Here is a 15,567-nt window from a genome sequence, read left to right on the forward strand (position 1 = left end):
CTCCTGTGATGTGTTCCCTTTTGTTTGTTCAACCATTTGCAGCTTTTCCGCGGCAAGCTGGAGGGCTATAAATGTGCTGCTTTAGTAAAAAATGAAAGCTGTGTTGATCAGGAGTCTGTCTGAAAGCATTGGTTGTAATATTCACACTTATTCAGCACGTGATCTGCACTAATGTAGCTTTTGCACAACCTTCGGTCATAGTTGCATGCTTTGATCATTCCAACTGTGTCTATAGAAACTTGGTTTAACTAGAAGCATTCACATATGGCAAGAGCATACAGGGCCTCTTCCTTTCCTCCTGGAAAAGTAGAGATTTGAACCTGAATCTCCCTGGCCCTTGTCTGATACTAACCATACTCTATACTGGTTCTCATGGTGGCAGTCATTAGTGCACAATTTCAAAATTGGTTTTTTAAGTTATTTTAGCATCATGACAAAGTTTACATATTTATAAAACTTGTTGCAATGAACACTGACAAAAATTCATATGTAAAGAACACTGTGTTTGAAAAATTATGCAGAAAATGTTTTCAAAGAAAATGGAATAAGTTGCTTTCCTTCTTGTACTTGAGTTAATAGTCCTCAGACTGCTTACTATGACATTGGATATTAAAAATAAATACTGTATCCTTAAGGAACCATTTATACCATTCACTGTGTGTGTGTGTGTGTGTGTGTGTGGGAGAGGAGGTACCATAGGGATGTGTAGGACTCTTGACGTAGGTACAGTAGTTTAGTGACAATTGTGAAGAAAGGGTTTGAATAGTAATTAAACCACTTAAGCCACTTCCATTCTTCAAAGCTACAAAGGCTTCACATTGTGTTTGTCAAAAGGGGACAGCTTGGAAGCAATATCTTGAATGCATTGTTCAGAGGCCGCTCCAGACTTAACTGGAGGTAAAACTACAGGTTTTACTTCACTAGCACAGAACAAAGCAGTTCAGAAATCAGGGAAAGATGAGATGGAACCTCATCTTGGCAGAAGTACACATGTCTTAACAAGGACATTCACTCTGCCTGTATTTACTTATAGCTTATATTCTAAATTCATACTTTCAGAGCAAAAGGCACATATAGGCAAAAGCTAGGACAAAACAGTCTTTGCCCTAAATTGTAATTCACATATGGGGACATAGTAGTCATTAGAAGAAGTTCTTAAGGAACCAGAAGGTTGCTTGATTTTTAGAAAAGTTTTAAGAAAAGACAAAGTTTTGCAGAGAGGCTCCACAGGTGATCCAGTGGGGCTGTTCTTATGTTCTTATGCTGATATTAACACAAGGAAAAGGTATGCAGATAAGATAATGGTACCAGGCAAAAGCACATTGTGTCATCTCTTTTAATGAGGTTAGTAAGACCTGTCAAATTAATTTTAATTGGATTAATGGATGTGAATAAGGTTCAACACTGGGTAAATGGTATTGTAGCACTCCCTACTGGTTTCTGAAAACTTTGTAATTCAATATGTTTAAATGCCTAATTTTACCTTTTATAGAAACCTGTAACCTGAAACACACCTATCAGGTGTCTCTAAGGTTATCTATAGCCTATTAGGAGTTTGCCCCATCTATGATGCGGGTTTTCAGCCAACAGGAAGTCTAGATTTTCAGACGAAGAACCCAGAATGGTATAAAGGGTCCAGTTAACATTGACAGTTGCTCTTATGCTTTGAGACATTAGTCACATGAGATGCCCATTGCTTGCAATGAAATAAAAAGCCTGTGAACCTTCACTCCTGAGTGCCAAGTTATTCTTGAGTTGCATTTTCAACCTTGCAACACATGAACACTGACATCTGTAGATTTAATAGAAGTATTGTGGTAGAGAGTTTTGACATGTTGGCAACAAATAAGATATTAAGTTTAAAGTTAGCAAATATTATCACATCAGCTATTGCCCCCAATAATGTAGCAACTTTGTAAGTTATACTAACATTTTTATTGTGGTGTTCTCAGATGTCTAAAAAGTGTATGCTGTACCCTTTAGTGCTGAAAATCTAATATACGGTATCCGCTAGCTTGTTTTGTATTGAACACTAGAGTATCTACCAACCAATTTGAATTAAAAGGTATAGTTCCTTGCCAGAATTCTGCTGTGCAGTAGGTCAGGGAAATGCCCAGGAGGATAAATTTGTTAATCCCAGAGCAAACATACATGTTTCAGCCTGAAGTGACACATTATTCATCTTACGTTTTGTTCCCCTTTGTTGAGGAAGTGCCTCCTGTAGTTAGGTGTATGTGTGATAATGGTTATTGTAAAGAGGAAGGCCCTGTTATGGGTGCTATCACCATGGGAAATATGATTGACAGCAAGTTAGGCCATCTCTTGTGGCAGCCAACCTGTGGAATTCAGTCCCAGGTAAGAGGGAGCAAACATGCATGCATGTGCAAGAGAACTCTCTTACAAGAAGATCAGGCATGGAACTGTGACCATGAGGATCAGGCATGGTTTATTCTTCTCTTTTTATTTTAGATATTTGGGTTAAAGTGTTTACTTGATTAAGAATGGTTTAAACAAGGTTTATGTGCATTTGTAATCTTCTAACATGGTATCAGTTTTATATTTTGCATTGTAGAACTAAAAGAAAAGAGCCAGGGTGGTGTAGTGGTTTGGGAGGTGGACTTAGACCTGGAAGATCCAGGTTTAAATCCTCCCTCAGCCATTACGTTTCCTGTGTGACCTTGGGCTAGTCACTTTTTCTCAGCCTTACCTACCTCACAGGATTGTTGTGGGGGCAAAAGGAGGGGAACAGTTGTGTATATTGCCCTGAGCTCTTTGGAGGAATGGTGGTATAAAAATTTGAATAAATAAATAAACCAGTAGACCAGGAGGAATACACGGTCAGCCGCTGTGACGTGTTTGCGCAACATTTTGCAGATAAAATTGATGGTATTCGTCACAACTTGGATGCCACATTGACAATGTCTGATGATGTCCCCTTGGCAACTGCTTGTCCTGTGTTGTGGGATTCTTTTCAGCTTGTACAGCCTGAGGATGTGGACAGACTCCTTTGGAGTGTGAGGCCGTCTGCCTGCCTCCTTGACCCTTGCCCAGCTTGGCTGATAAGAGCTGCCTGGGGTGGACTGGCTGAGTGGACAGGGAGGGTGGTCAACTCTTCCTTGATGGAGGGGACGTTACCACTCGCTTTGAAACGGGCAGTGGTTCGCCCCCTCCTGAAGAAGCCCTCCCTGGATTCCACTGTGTTGAATAACTACCGGCCAGTCTCCAACATCCCGTTTCTGGGCAAGGTAATTGAGCGGGTGGTGGCGGCCCAACGCCAGAGGGTCTTGGATGAAGCAGATTATCTGGATCCTTTTCAATCTGGCTTCAGGCCGGGCTTTGGGACGGAAACCGCCTTGGTTGCCTTGGTGGATGACCTACGCCGGGGACTGGACAGGGGGAGTGCGTTCTGCTGTTGTTGCTCCTGCTGGACCTCTCAGCGGCTTTCGATACCATCGACCATGGTATCCTTCTGGGCCGATTGGCCGAGTTGGGAGCTGGAGGCACTGTTTTGCGGTGGTTCCGCTCCTACTTGGAGGGTCGGTCCCAGATGGTGGTGCTGGGGGATGCCTGTTCGACACCTTGGCCCTTGAGGTGCGGGGTGTCACAGGCTCAATTCTGTCCCCCATGCTATTTAACATCTACATGAAACCGCTGGGAGAGGTCATCCGGGGGTTTGGAGTGGGGTGCCATCAATATGCCGATGACACCCAGCTCTATCTCTCCTTTTCTCCAGACTCCAGGGTGGCAGTTGAGGGCCTGGAGCGCTGACTGGAGGAAGTGAGGATCTGGATGGGGGCTAACAAGCTGAAATTAAATCCGGATAAGACAGAGGCTCTCCTGGTTCGGAAATCCTCGATGCAGGTGCTGGACTATCGGCTTGTGCTGAATGGGGTTGCACTCCCTCTGAAGGAGCAGGTCTGCAGCTTGTGGGTCCACCTGGACTCGCAGCTGCTCCTGGATTCCCAGGTGGCGGCTGTGGCTAGGGGGGCCTTCGCTCAGCTTCGGCTGGTGCGCCAGCTGCGGCCGTACTTGGATTGTGCAGACCTGGCCACGGTGATCCGTGCCTCGGTGACATCAAGGTTAGATTACTGTAACGCGCTCTATGTGGGGCTGCCCTTGAAGACGGTTCAGAAACTGCAACTAGTGCAGAATGCGGCGGCCCGTGTGGTTACTGGAGGTAGGCGGTTCGACTCTGTCAGTCCGCTTCTCCAGCGGCTGCATTGGCTGCCCATTCGTTTCCGGGCCCAATTCAAGGTGCTGGTTTTGACCTTTAAAGCCCTATACTGCTCTGGGCCAGGGTATCTTAGAGATCGCCTACTCCCGTACAATCCAGCTCGTCCTCTTAGGTCATCAGAGAAGGCCTTTTTGCAAGTGCCGCCACCTAGGGAGGTACGTGGGGCGGCGGCAAGAAATAGGGCCTTCTCAGTAGTGGCACCAACGCTATGGAACTCCCTTGACTTAAGAATGGCTCCCTCTCTTGAGACCTTTCGGCAAGGCCTGAAGACCCTTCTGTTTAAACAAGCCTTCTGAGTTCTCGGCCTTTTTAACATCTTTTTAACATCTTTTAATATTTTGTACAGGCCTGATTCTTTTATGACTTGCTGCTGCTCTATACTCTTTTTACCTATTTTTATTCTGACTGCTGTTTTTTTATGATATGTGTTAATATGTTTTTATTTGTTTTAAATTATGTTTTTAATCTGTTGTAAGCCACCTTGAGTCCCTTCGGGGAGAAAGGCGGGGTAAAAATAAAGTTATTATTATTAACTATGATACCAAAAGTAGGAACGCGAGTTCTTTATATATTGAAGCAGGATTCATTCATAAGTTGAATGAATTAATCCCCCCTTCCCCCTTGTCTTCTCTTTGGTCCTCAGTGGTATAGTATCAAATCTTGAGTGGCAACTGTATCATTTTGTATATTCTTGTTGTCTTAAAACTGCTCAATTTTAACTGCTCAATTGGTTCAGTGTGATGTCTCAGGGCCCAATCCCATCCAGTTTTCCAGTGGTCGTGCAATGGTGCTAGTGGGGTGTGCACTGCATCCTGTGGTGCAGGGGGCAGTCACTGGGGCCTTCTTAAAATATGAGAACATGTGTTCCTTTACCACGAGGCTGCATTGTGGCTACACCAGAGCTGGAAATTTGGATAGAATTGGGTCTCAGTGCTGCGAGCTTTAAGTTCTCCAGTGCTGCAAGCCTATGTTTGAAAAGAAAATATACAGTGTGACTTAACTCATGATAATGTTATATGTCTTGTGACTTTTTGATGTTTTTCTTACCATTCAGCTCTCAGACGCACATGGTTACACAAGAATTTTAGCTTTAATTTTTCAAAATAACTTGCTCAGAAAATCTTGTGCATGTGAACACAAAAGACTGAAAGATACAGTAGAAAACACTCCCCCATCTCATAATATGTGGGATAAAGCCTTTTAGATTATAATAGTATCTTTTGTCTGAACATGTGGATGAACAGTAATGAAACTGTTGTCAGAGAAGGGTATAAAATAAATATAGTCGTACAGTGCAATCCTATGAATGTTTACTCAAAAGTGAGTCCCAATGAGTTTAAAAGACCTTACTCCCAATTAAGTAGTATGGGAGTACAGCCTAAATCAAACCCAGTGATCTGAAGCCCATTGAATTCAGTGATCTTAACAATACTTAACTCACCATTGCATTGTTACCGTTGAACATTAGTTATAAGATTTTGCTAGTATTTTTAGTTAATTTAAAAGTTAACATGGAATTTTTCTCTTTGTAGTTATGCCCAGTTAAGTCAGTATTTTAAAGGTGCCATATTTGGATTGTGATTCTTTATAAAAATGTCACTCAAACTCTGCTGAAATTGAATATGATGGAGAGCAGTTGCTCAAAATGCTACTATTGTGAATGCCCAATCAATGTAAATGGAGATTATGCAGACTCAGTGCTTGATGCATTGTGACACTTTGTGGCCTATTTGGGATTTAGGCGATTGGACCTCTATGCTCATTCCAGCCGTAGTATGATGTTCCAGCACGTCATTTGTAGTAGGAAATGGTTCTCCAAAATTACCTTATATGCAGAGGCTTAGGGCTGTAAAATGGTAAATGATAAAATCGTAATGATGTTCAAATATTTACTTATATACCACCATTCCCTAGATAACAAAACCTGGTGCTCAAGGTGGGATTATTATTGCATTATTTATTATAAATATTAAAAACATGTTCAGAATACAGAGACACCAATACGTTTTTCACTAATGTTATATTTGGCCATGGACCTGGCTCTGTTTATATCTGCAGAATAACAGTAGCTATATCACCACTATTTTTTTATGACGTGCATAGGATTGTGCTGTAATTCCTATTCATCTCAATGAGACCTACTCTCATATAAGAGTGTATAGCAGTGGTTCTCACATGGGTGGGTCGCAAACTACCAGATCATGTAACACTTCTCCTGTCCCTTTAAGGGGGGAGAAGGGGGAGGAAGCGACATGATCCCAAGGATTGTGTCGCTAAGAGGGGGGCGAGGGAGGTGCTTTTACCTACTGTGCTTTTACTTACTTACAAGCATCAAGAGGTGCGGGGAGCCCTGCACAGCCCTCCACAGGGCTGCCCTAGGCTTGGAATCTATAGAAATAGCAAGCGCAAGCCACTTCCTGTTTGCAAATTCAACCAGGATGTGGCTTGTACTTGCTATTTCTATAGATTCCAAGCCTCGGGCAGCCCTGTGGAGGGCTGTGTGGGGCTTCCCGCATCTCTTGATGCTTGCCCTAACACACAGTAAGTAAAAGCACATAATCCTTAGCAACATGATCCTAGGGATTGCATTGCTGCCCTTGACCCTCCCCTGCAAAGACTTACTTTGGAGTGAAGCTGCCAAAAAGTTTGAGAACCACTGGTGTATAGGATTGCAGCCTAGTAGCCGAATCTTATCCACCCTCCCTGCTGCTGGGCCTTGTGTTCCAGCAGTGAGGTGTGCTTTCTGGCTGTCACAAATGGCCTTCTGAAAGCATTCAGAGCCACATGCATCCGGAACACTGGCAGTGAGGCTGGAGTAGTCCCATGCATGGCAGCAGCTCTGTGAATGCCTGATGACAAAGGTAGGATTGCACAGAGGACAGAAGGCAGGCAGGGAGAAGGTGGAACAGGACAAAGGATGGGCAGAATGGGGAGGCAACAGGGTAAGGAGGAGGGTAGATCAGGCTTAGGAAGTGGGGGGGGGGTTTTTGGCAGCAGCAGCATCTGCTGAATCTTAACCCCCTTCCTGGATTCATTCTGCTTTTATGGATCCACTTGGATTTGCATGAGCTGTATAGTTGGTACAGGTCCATGTAGACCCACCACCTTGTTAGGGGCCTTCCCTGAGGCAAGAGAAGAAATTGCCCTGAGGAGGCCTCCAGAGGCCACAAATCCCCCATAGGGTGCAGTGGATGCCATGTTGGTGCTGCTGCACTGCCATGTGGGGGCAGAGGTAGAATTTGGCTGTTAGAAATGTACTCTCTGCTGGGCTAAGCTATTAGCCCTGCATGATGTTACCTTACTGAGGCTGTTTAATACCATCCAGGAAAACCATAAGTACTTTTAGTTTAAAAGAAATGGGCCAAGAAAGAGTTTTCAAGTTTTTGCTCTAGTTTTTTTTACTATGCAGTTATGGTCTCCACCATGATGGAGGCCAGGCCGGAATGCTGGATTCTGGAAATGTGCCTTGGTTGTATCTGTGTAGAAATGTGCTCTCCACCTGCAGCCTGAAGTGGTGCAGTTCAGCAAGAATGACACAATGTGACCTGGTGGTGTGCTTCAGCTCAAAGAGGTTAAATGGATGACAGACCCACAAGCTGGCTTTTCATTTCATTTCCGGCTCAATGCTATGCTCTGAAGTTGATTCTGAAGCCTCCTTCTGGAGCGACAATAAAATACCTTCATTAATTATGTTACTGTCTTGGTAGCGCTGGCATAAGAAGTGATTGTATTGGATCCTCCTCGGTGATCTCCAGGGTCCAAACAATATTGGAGCATCATGAGAAGTTACAGCATAGAATGGCATCTGTCCTGCTCTTCTATCGTCAAAACTGCCCCATGGAGACTGTTTTGCTTTGGAAATTTCCTTTTGAAACCACCAAGGGCCCAAGGTATTTAAATCCGCTTGGCAGAAAACAAGAGTGGTTATTGCTCTTTCTCTGTCTCTTGCATTACCTTTTGTCCTCTCTATTCTTCCTGCTAAATCCCTTGTGTGACATTTCTGCCTTCTGGCTGGGCAATCACATGCAGAAAGGTTGACATCATAGGGTGAAGGAAAGGAGGTTTTGGAGGGAGGAACTGAAACTAATGACCCAGTGAGGCTGAAATTATGCCAACAGGGAATTTACTTACTGGGATATGCAACACAAAAGGGCAGAAGATTGATGGTCATTGAAAGGATGCGATGTCCTGAGACTTATTTCTTCCTCCCTGATGTTAACTCACGGAGGAGAGGGATTTACCAGGATTTGTCTAGTCTAGAGCAACAGTTCATAAACATTTTAGTTTCTGGAGTCCTTTACATTCCTAGACAGAGTCTCAGGGAATCCTTGCTGGCACAGAGTCTTGGGGAATCCCTGGGCTCCAAGGAGTAGACTGAGAAACACTACTCTAGAGAGAGGTTCTTTGCCCCCTTCACTCTTCCAGGGGTGTGGCAACACTACATATCTCGTGTGCCCTTAGGGTTCAGGTTTGGTTGGCCAGTTCAGGGCCTTAGCAAGGGCATTCTACATCTGGCCCTTGGGGTTTCCCCACTTTTTCCCTCTGGGCTGCAGTGCGCCAGCAAAGATAGAAGATATTGGTACCTAGAAGCCCATTTGAGAGACTTGGGCTGACTGTAAGAAAAACCCTGCCTTATTCTTTTTGCTATCAATCCAGGGATGGGAGCTTTTTAATAGGCATTTTCCCATTACATTTTAGCAGTTTATGTGTGTTATGACACATGTGCATTCCTATTTAATTTCTTGTCAGATTCCAAAGCAATTTCAATATAGTGAGGATGTTCAGACCTTGCTTTGGTTAAAGGTGATTTCTGTAGGCTTTTTTCAACTGTGTGTGTCAGCCATTTCCTATGGTGGAGTTGTCTTTCATAAAAGTGGAAATTATTGCATTTATTAGCAAAAACCTAAAATATTATTTCCTCTTAAGTAATGATTTTGGGAACCTCGCCCATCACCAGTTGCATTTTGCATTATCTTCAGAGTACTGAACATCTTGTTTTTTACATGGCAATACTTGCTACAGTATCAACATGTATTCTGTTCTGCTTATAAGCTTTCTGCTTCTGCTTAAGGACTTCTAAACTTGTGCAACAGTAATGTAATATGAAACAAAACTTTGCATATTCCACATGCAGGATAATATCTCCTGTTGCATTTGTTATCCAAACTCTGCTGTTTAGCATGTTTCAAAAACATTTGTATCTACTTATAAACTTTTCTATTTGGGATACGGACTTAGGGCACAATCTTAACCAACACTGACATACCTGTGCCAATTCAGCGTGCACTGCATCCTGCAGTGGGGAGGCAGTCAAGGGGGTCTCCTCAAGGTAAGGGCATGTTTGTTACTTTACCTTGGGGGCTGCGTTGCAGCTAGGTCAGTGCTGGAAAGTTGGTTAGGATTGAGGCCTTATTTAGACAACACTAGCATAATATGCCCATCTTACAATAGGTTCTTTGTATAATACAGTATAAGATATATCGTTAACTTACTATTAGGAACTATATCCTGTGGGGACTGAGATGAAATGTAGCTAAACTTAGCCAGTATATACTGTTGGATTCCAGTGTCCCTTATATGTGTAATGCAATGCAGGTGGGTGAGGGCTAAAAGGATAGCATATTACATTTTTGGGGGGTGGGTGGGAATTGTTTCACAGAAATAGAAATATTTAAGTGCAGAAATTCAACAGGGCTTATCAGTTGCATTTGTGGCTCTTCTGACATCCCCTCCCAAAGCTGGACGTTATTACGGTGACGTGATGATGTCATCGCAATTACTTTCAGCACATTTGGAGTGGTTGCGCACCACTCTGAATAGCTACCTGCGTTTCTTCACTTTATTTTCAAAGTGAAAGAAGTGGGCAACTGGGCTGCTCAGAACGGCACACAACAGCTCCAAGTGGCTGTGAGAGGGGCAGTGAATGATCGTGGCACCACCCACATAGGTGTGCCACCCGGGATTACTAGGCCCTGCTGACCCTCTTGGTAAGCTAGTGAAGTTTGTGCAGTTCATAATAAAAGAACAGTTTACAAGCACTAATGTGGATCTGATAAACTACTCTCCTATCTCTGACCTACCAGTCCTAAAGGCTGAGGTACACTGTCAAAGCACTTTAGATTGTGCAAAGTGTTTATGTGTAAGGTGAGTGACTTGTATGGGAAAGGGGAGCAGGTAGAGACAGGATATTTAAAAAGAAAAAAAAACTTGTTTAACAGGTTTCCACTTACTAACTCTAGTTTTCTTAATTACTTATTTACTAAATATATAACATGACTGAGCAATATTTGATTTTTTTATATACATGCGGAGAGGCCTGTGATTGCTTCACATAGTCCTTTTCGTGTTTCAACAGGTTCTCATATTATTATGTACAGTATTGCCATTTTGTTCTCTTTTGTGGACACACAAAAGCAAACAAGGCTATTAATTACAGGGATTTTCTCTCCCTTTGTATATCCCTTTGTATATCATGCAATCTCTTCTAGCATTATGTAACTGAGCTGAGAACAGGTGAGCTGTGTGTTATCGTAGCATAGGAGATAGTCATCTGGTTCAAATATCAGGTAGGTCAGACCTGAATCTTAATTTTGTGCCATGTCTGTCTGGTGGAGATCCTGATTTATTTGCAAATTCTTGTTAGAATAAGCCAAGATTGCAGTTTGGGCATCATGACAGATTCTGTCTTGTTAGAAATAGAACTCTTCCTTCATCCCTTCCATCCTCCACAAAGGGTTAGGAGGTTAGGAGACATTGTGCAAAAACAGGATTCAATACTGTGACATCTGAACAGGACTGTATCTCATATTTATGTATTTTTCCTCTTGCATATCATCTTTCCTCCAAGGAGCTCAGATTGGTGTACATGGCTCCTCCCACTTTTTTTTTAGCTTTTCACCAATCTGGTGATGGAAGATAGGTTAAGAGGTAGTGACTGACCCAGAATCAGCCACTAAGCTTCAAGGCTGTGCAGGAATTTGAACCCTTGTCATTTTTGTCCAAATTTAGAACTTTAACCACTCTGGCTGTCAAAATAAAGGAAGCTGCCTTAAACCAAACCAGGCCATTGGTCTATCTGACTTCTTTCCTGTTGTCACTGAGTGGCAGCAGCTCTCCAGATTTCCAGACAGGAATTTTTCTCAGTGGAATGGATTGCATCTCTAGCACCCCATGGGTGGCACACAAACATTTTTGTAACATATTTGTTTCATAGAATGCATTTCCTTGTCAATGAGGCTACAATCTTGAAACAATTACTAGAGAGCAAGCCTCACTGAATGCAATGGAATTTACTTCCAATGCATAGGATTACCCTGAAAGGAAACCAGTTTTTTTATATTTACATAGCTGCCACAAATTTTGATTCTTTTTAAATTATTATTAAAAAAAATTATTTTCCAAAAACAGATATAAACATACATAATACATAACACAAAAAACATAACACAGTTCACTACACAAAAAAAGGGTGCAGGAAATCATATATCATTATCATATATCACTAAAACTAATAAATCATTACAAATCTCCTAATCAATTTCCTCTTCTAAATTTACCTCTTAGTATCATTTTTCATTCATCATTTGTCTATCATATCATATCAAATATAATATATATGTAGTACAATCATCTAAATGCCCTATCATATATTTCTAAAACTTCATTTTCAACCAAGCATAAAAGGGTTTCCATTGCTCAATTTGTGTCAGTTTTCAGAAATTTTGGATCAACAACGAAAACCGACATAAATTTTGATTCTTTTTCATGGGACCATACCAAATGTGCTCTTTAGGACTTTCTTCTTTTAAATCTTCAGAATTATATCCAAGGAAATTGTCCAAGTCCCAGAGCCTAACCAACTTTCCAGCACTGGTAAAGCTGTGCCAATGGGACATGTGCTTCATCCTGCAGATGGCACTGAGGCCTCCTCAAAGTTAGGGAATATTTGTTCCCTTACCTTGGAGCTGCATTGTCCTTATGTCGGTGCTGGAAAGTGGGTTAGGATTGTACCCTAAAGGTGGTAGCAGATCACACCAACAGAATTGGTATACATGGAGAATATGCTTCAATGTTATTGTACAACATTGTACAAGTGCTGTATTGCAACTGTATCTATCTGTATTGCTGACTTGGATCCATTACAGATGTCCCAATTTAATGACAGCCCCATCAGACTTTCACTCAGGCACTTTCACACTCTCCCACGAAACATTATGGGACAGGCGTTTTTGAGAAGTAGAGAGGCACTGTGTTTTGGAGTCACAGAAGTGGTAGGTAAAGGGCAGCCAGTACACTACTTAATAGAACTGTACTTCACTCCAAATAGTACAAATGCAAATTTTAACTTGTAAAATGCAGTTCAGGCCCTCCATCTAAGCTACATTTTGTACATTACACAACAAAAAATTACAGGTTATTACAGAGTGTACATTCACTAGGGAGTGAAGTATTATCTTATAGACAATTATTTATAGAAATATTTCTATACTGTTTTTCAACCACTATAGAAACTTGTTTACATTGCAAAAATAAATTAATAATGTTTCATCATATGTACAGATCTCTGGAACCGAACTTGTTTGTACACACTGTGAGCAAACTGGTACTATATCTATTTAGAAGAATACCTGAAAGGTACAAAGTGTGTATTATTGGCTGCTGCTGACTCTGTACCAGAACAGGATGGATCAATATTGATTAAACATACATTGCACTTGCAATGAATCCCCAGAATAAAGCTGCTGTTTCCTCTGCTGCCTTGCCAACTGCAGACTGCCCTGTTATATGTCCAAAGCCAAAACAGAAGACAAAATACTTGCAAGGGAAGTTTGCAAATACTTGCAAGGGAAGTTCCCTCCCTCCTGGAACAGATTACCTTCATCCTCAGGAAAGAGAGGAAAGTCCCTTATCCACCACCTACCAGTTAATAATAATAATAATAATAATAATAATAATAATAATAATAATAATAATAATAATAATAAACTTTATTTATATCCCGCCCTTCTCCCTAAAGGGACCCAGGGCAGCTAACAACATGTAAAAAAAAACAGATTTTAAAAAACATTAAACACATAGCAGATAAAAACATTTAAAAACACATTACAGAGGCCATAAAAACAGTAGTCAGATAAAAGACAGAATAAAAGAGCAAATCACAGAGGAATCAAGCCTGTAAAACGCTAAAAGATGTATAAAAATGTTAAGAAGGCCAGAAATCAGAAGACTTGTATAAACAACAGTGTTTTCAGGCCTCGCCGAAAACTCTCAAGAGAGGGAGCCATTCTCAAATCAAGAGGAAGGGAGTTCCATAATGTTGGTGCCACTACCGAAAAGGCCCTATTTCCTGCAGCCGCCCCCCGGACCTCCTTAGGTGGCGGCACTTGTAAAAAGGCAGCCTCTGATGACCTGAGAGGGCGAGCCGGATTGTACGGGAGTAGGCGGTCTCTCTCTGTAATCGTCCATTAGGCCCACCCCTGCTTCCTCTCTCTCTGCAATCCTCCATTAGCCCCACCCCTGCTTCCTCTCTCTCTGAAATAGTCCATTAGCCCCATCTCTGCTCCCTCTCTCTGCACTCGTCCATTAGGCCCACCCCTGCATCCTCTCTCTCTGCAATCCTCCATTAGCCCCATCCCTGCTTCCACAATCTTCCTTTCTGCCCCTCCACTCCTGCGTCATCCCCCAGGGGCTGGGGATAAGAACAGGCCCTCAGTTTGGCTGTACATGCCGTAAGAGGAGACTAAACAGCCACCGGGTAGGTGGGACTGGTCAGCCTGGGAAGGCAGCTCATCTGAGAGAAGGAAAACTCTGATCCCAAACCTCCACTGCCTTGTGGCTACATCCAGTTAAGGAAAAGGCTTCAGGAGTCAACCTCGAGGCAAAATCAGGAGCTGGAGTCCCTGAGGCAGTTCATGGCTGAACACAGTCACGTTCTGGCAACTCCTGCGACGCCGCTGGAACCAACCGTATTGGCTTCTGCCTTTCCATTGGACCATTCCAGCGACATGGAGAGGGGGGATTTGCTGCATGGGTAACAGCATATCCTCCATACCTTCTTTACTCAGGCTTCGCGCACTGGAGAGGACACTCCAACTTCGCCATACGGCGTCGGCACAACACGGGAAGCAGCAGTTTACCGGTTATAAGTCTTCGCTCGATTGGCGTAGAGCGTGACGCCAGGGGCTACTTCCGATGATGGGAGAGATCATTGCATCTCATTGGGCAGCTACCGCCCGCCTTAAGCTGGGCAGTCCCCAGCCAGTAAGGTGTTGCCTCGCTACGGTCCGTTAACCTCATGGGGTGCATGGGGTTTAGGGTGAAAACCAACAAGCGGATTGACAACTCTGCACCATGCAACAGAAAACAGAAAACTCCTGCCCTAAAATTGGGCACCTGGAACATAAGGACAATGACACCTGGCTTCTCTGATGACCTGCAAGAAATAGACGACGCACGCAAAACAGCTGTCATCGACATGGAGCTGAGCAGACTGCAGATGGACATCGTCGCCCTTCAAGAGACTAGGCTGCCAGATTCCGGATCTGTCAAGGAGAGAAATTTCTCATTTTTCTGGCAGGGAAAACCACCAAACGAAACCAGGGAACATGGTGTTGGCTTTGCAGTCAGAAATACCCTGCTGGAATCCATCATCCCACCTACTGTGGGAAGTGAAAAAATTTTGTCCCTGCAGCTCCAGTCATCATCAGGACCTGTCACACTCATCAGTGCTTATGCACCGACTCTGTCGTCTCCAGCAGAAGCCAAAGACAAATTCTACGATGATCTGGCCACCACTATCAAGAAGATCCCTGTAAAAGAGCTATTGTTCATCCTCTGCGATTTCAATGCTAGAGTTGGTGCTGATAACAGTTCATGGCCCACTTGCTTAGGTCAGTTCGGCACTGGGAAGATGAACGAAAACGGCCAATGCCTGCTAGAGTTTTGCTGTCATCACGGTCTCTGTGTCAGCAACACATTCTTCAACACGAAGCCCCAACATAAGAGTCTCTTGGAGACACCCAAGATCAAAGCACTGGCACCAGCTCAACCTGATTCTCTCCAGACGCTCCAGCCTTCCCAGCATCAAGATCACACGCAGTTATCACGGTGCTGCCTGCGACACTGACCACTCCCTGGTGTGCAGCAGAGTGAAACTGCAAGCAAAGTGTATCACACGGAAAAGGAAGGAAGACCTCGCATTGATACCAGCAAGATCCGGGATCAGAGAAAAGTGGAGGAATTTGCACAAGCACCTGAGGAATCTCTTCCAGGCCTGGCCGATGCAAACGCATCCAACAGATGGGAACATTTCAAGAATACCGTTTACAACACCG

The 15,567-nt window shown here is 43.2% G+C and overlaps 1 protein-coding gene across 3 annotated transcripts in view; it reads left to right on the plus strand.

Annotated features, from left to right (window-relative positions):
* Positions 1 to 15,567, plus strand: part of ST3GAL6 (ST3 beta-galactoside alpha-2,3-sialyltransferase 6) — an 82,831-nt gene that overhangs the window by 4,399 nt on the left and 62,865 nt on the right. Inside the window, exon 1 of one of the 3 annotated variants that reach the window (XM_066621800.1) lies at positions 8,049 to 8,124. The exons of the other annotated variants lie outside the window; for them this stretch is intronic. The gene's annotated coding sequence lies outside the window, so the exon portion shown is untranslated. Of the gene's footprint in view, positions 1 to 8,048; positions 8,125 to 15,567 lie in introns of those variants that run through there. 3 annotated transcript variants of the gene reach the window in all.

Source organism: Tiliqua scincoides, chromosome 3, assembly GCF_035046505.1.
Source record: "Tiliqua scincoides isolate rTilSci1 chromosome 3, rTilSci1.hap2, whole genome shotgun sequence".
Classification (NCBI taxonomy): domain Eukaryota; kingdom Metazoa; phylum Chordata; class Lepidosauria; order Squamata; family Scincidae; genus Tiliqua; species Tiliqua scincoides.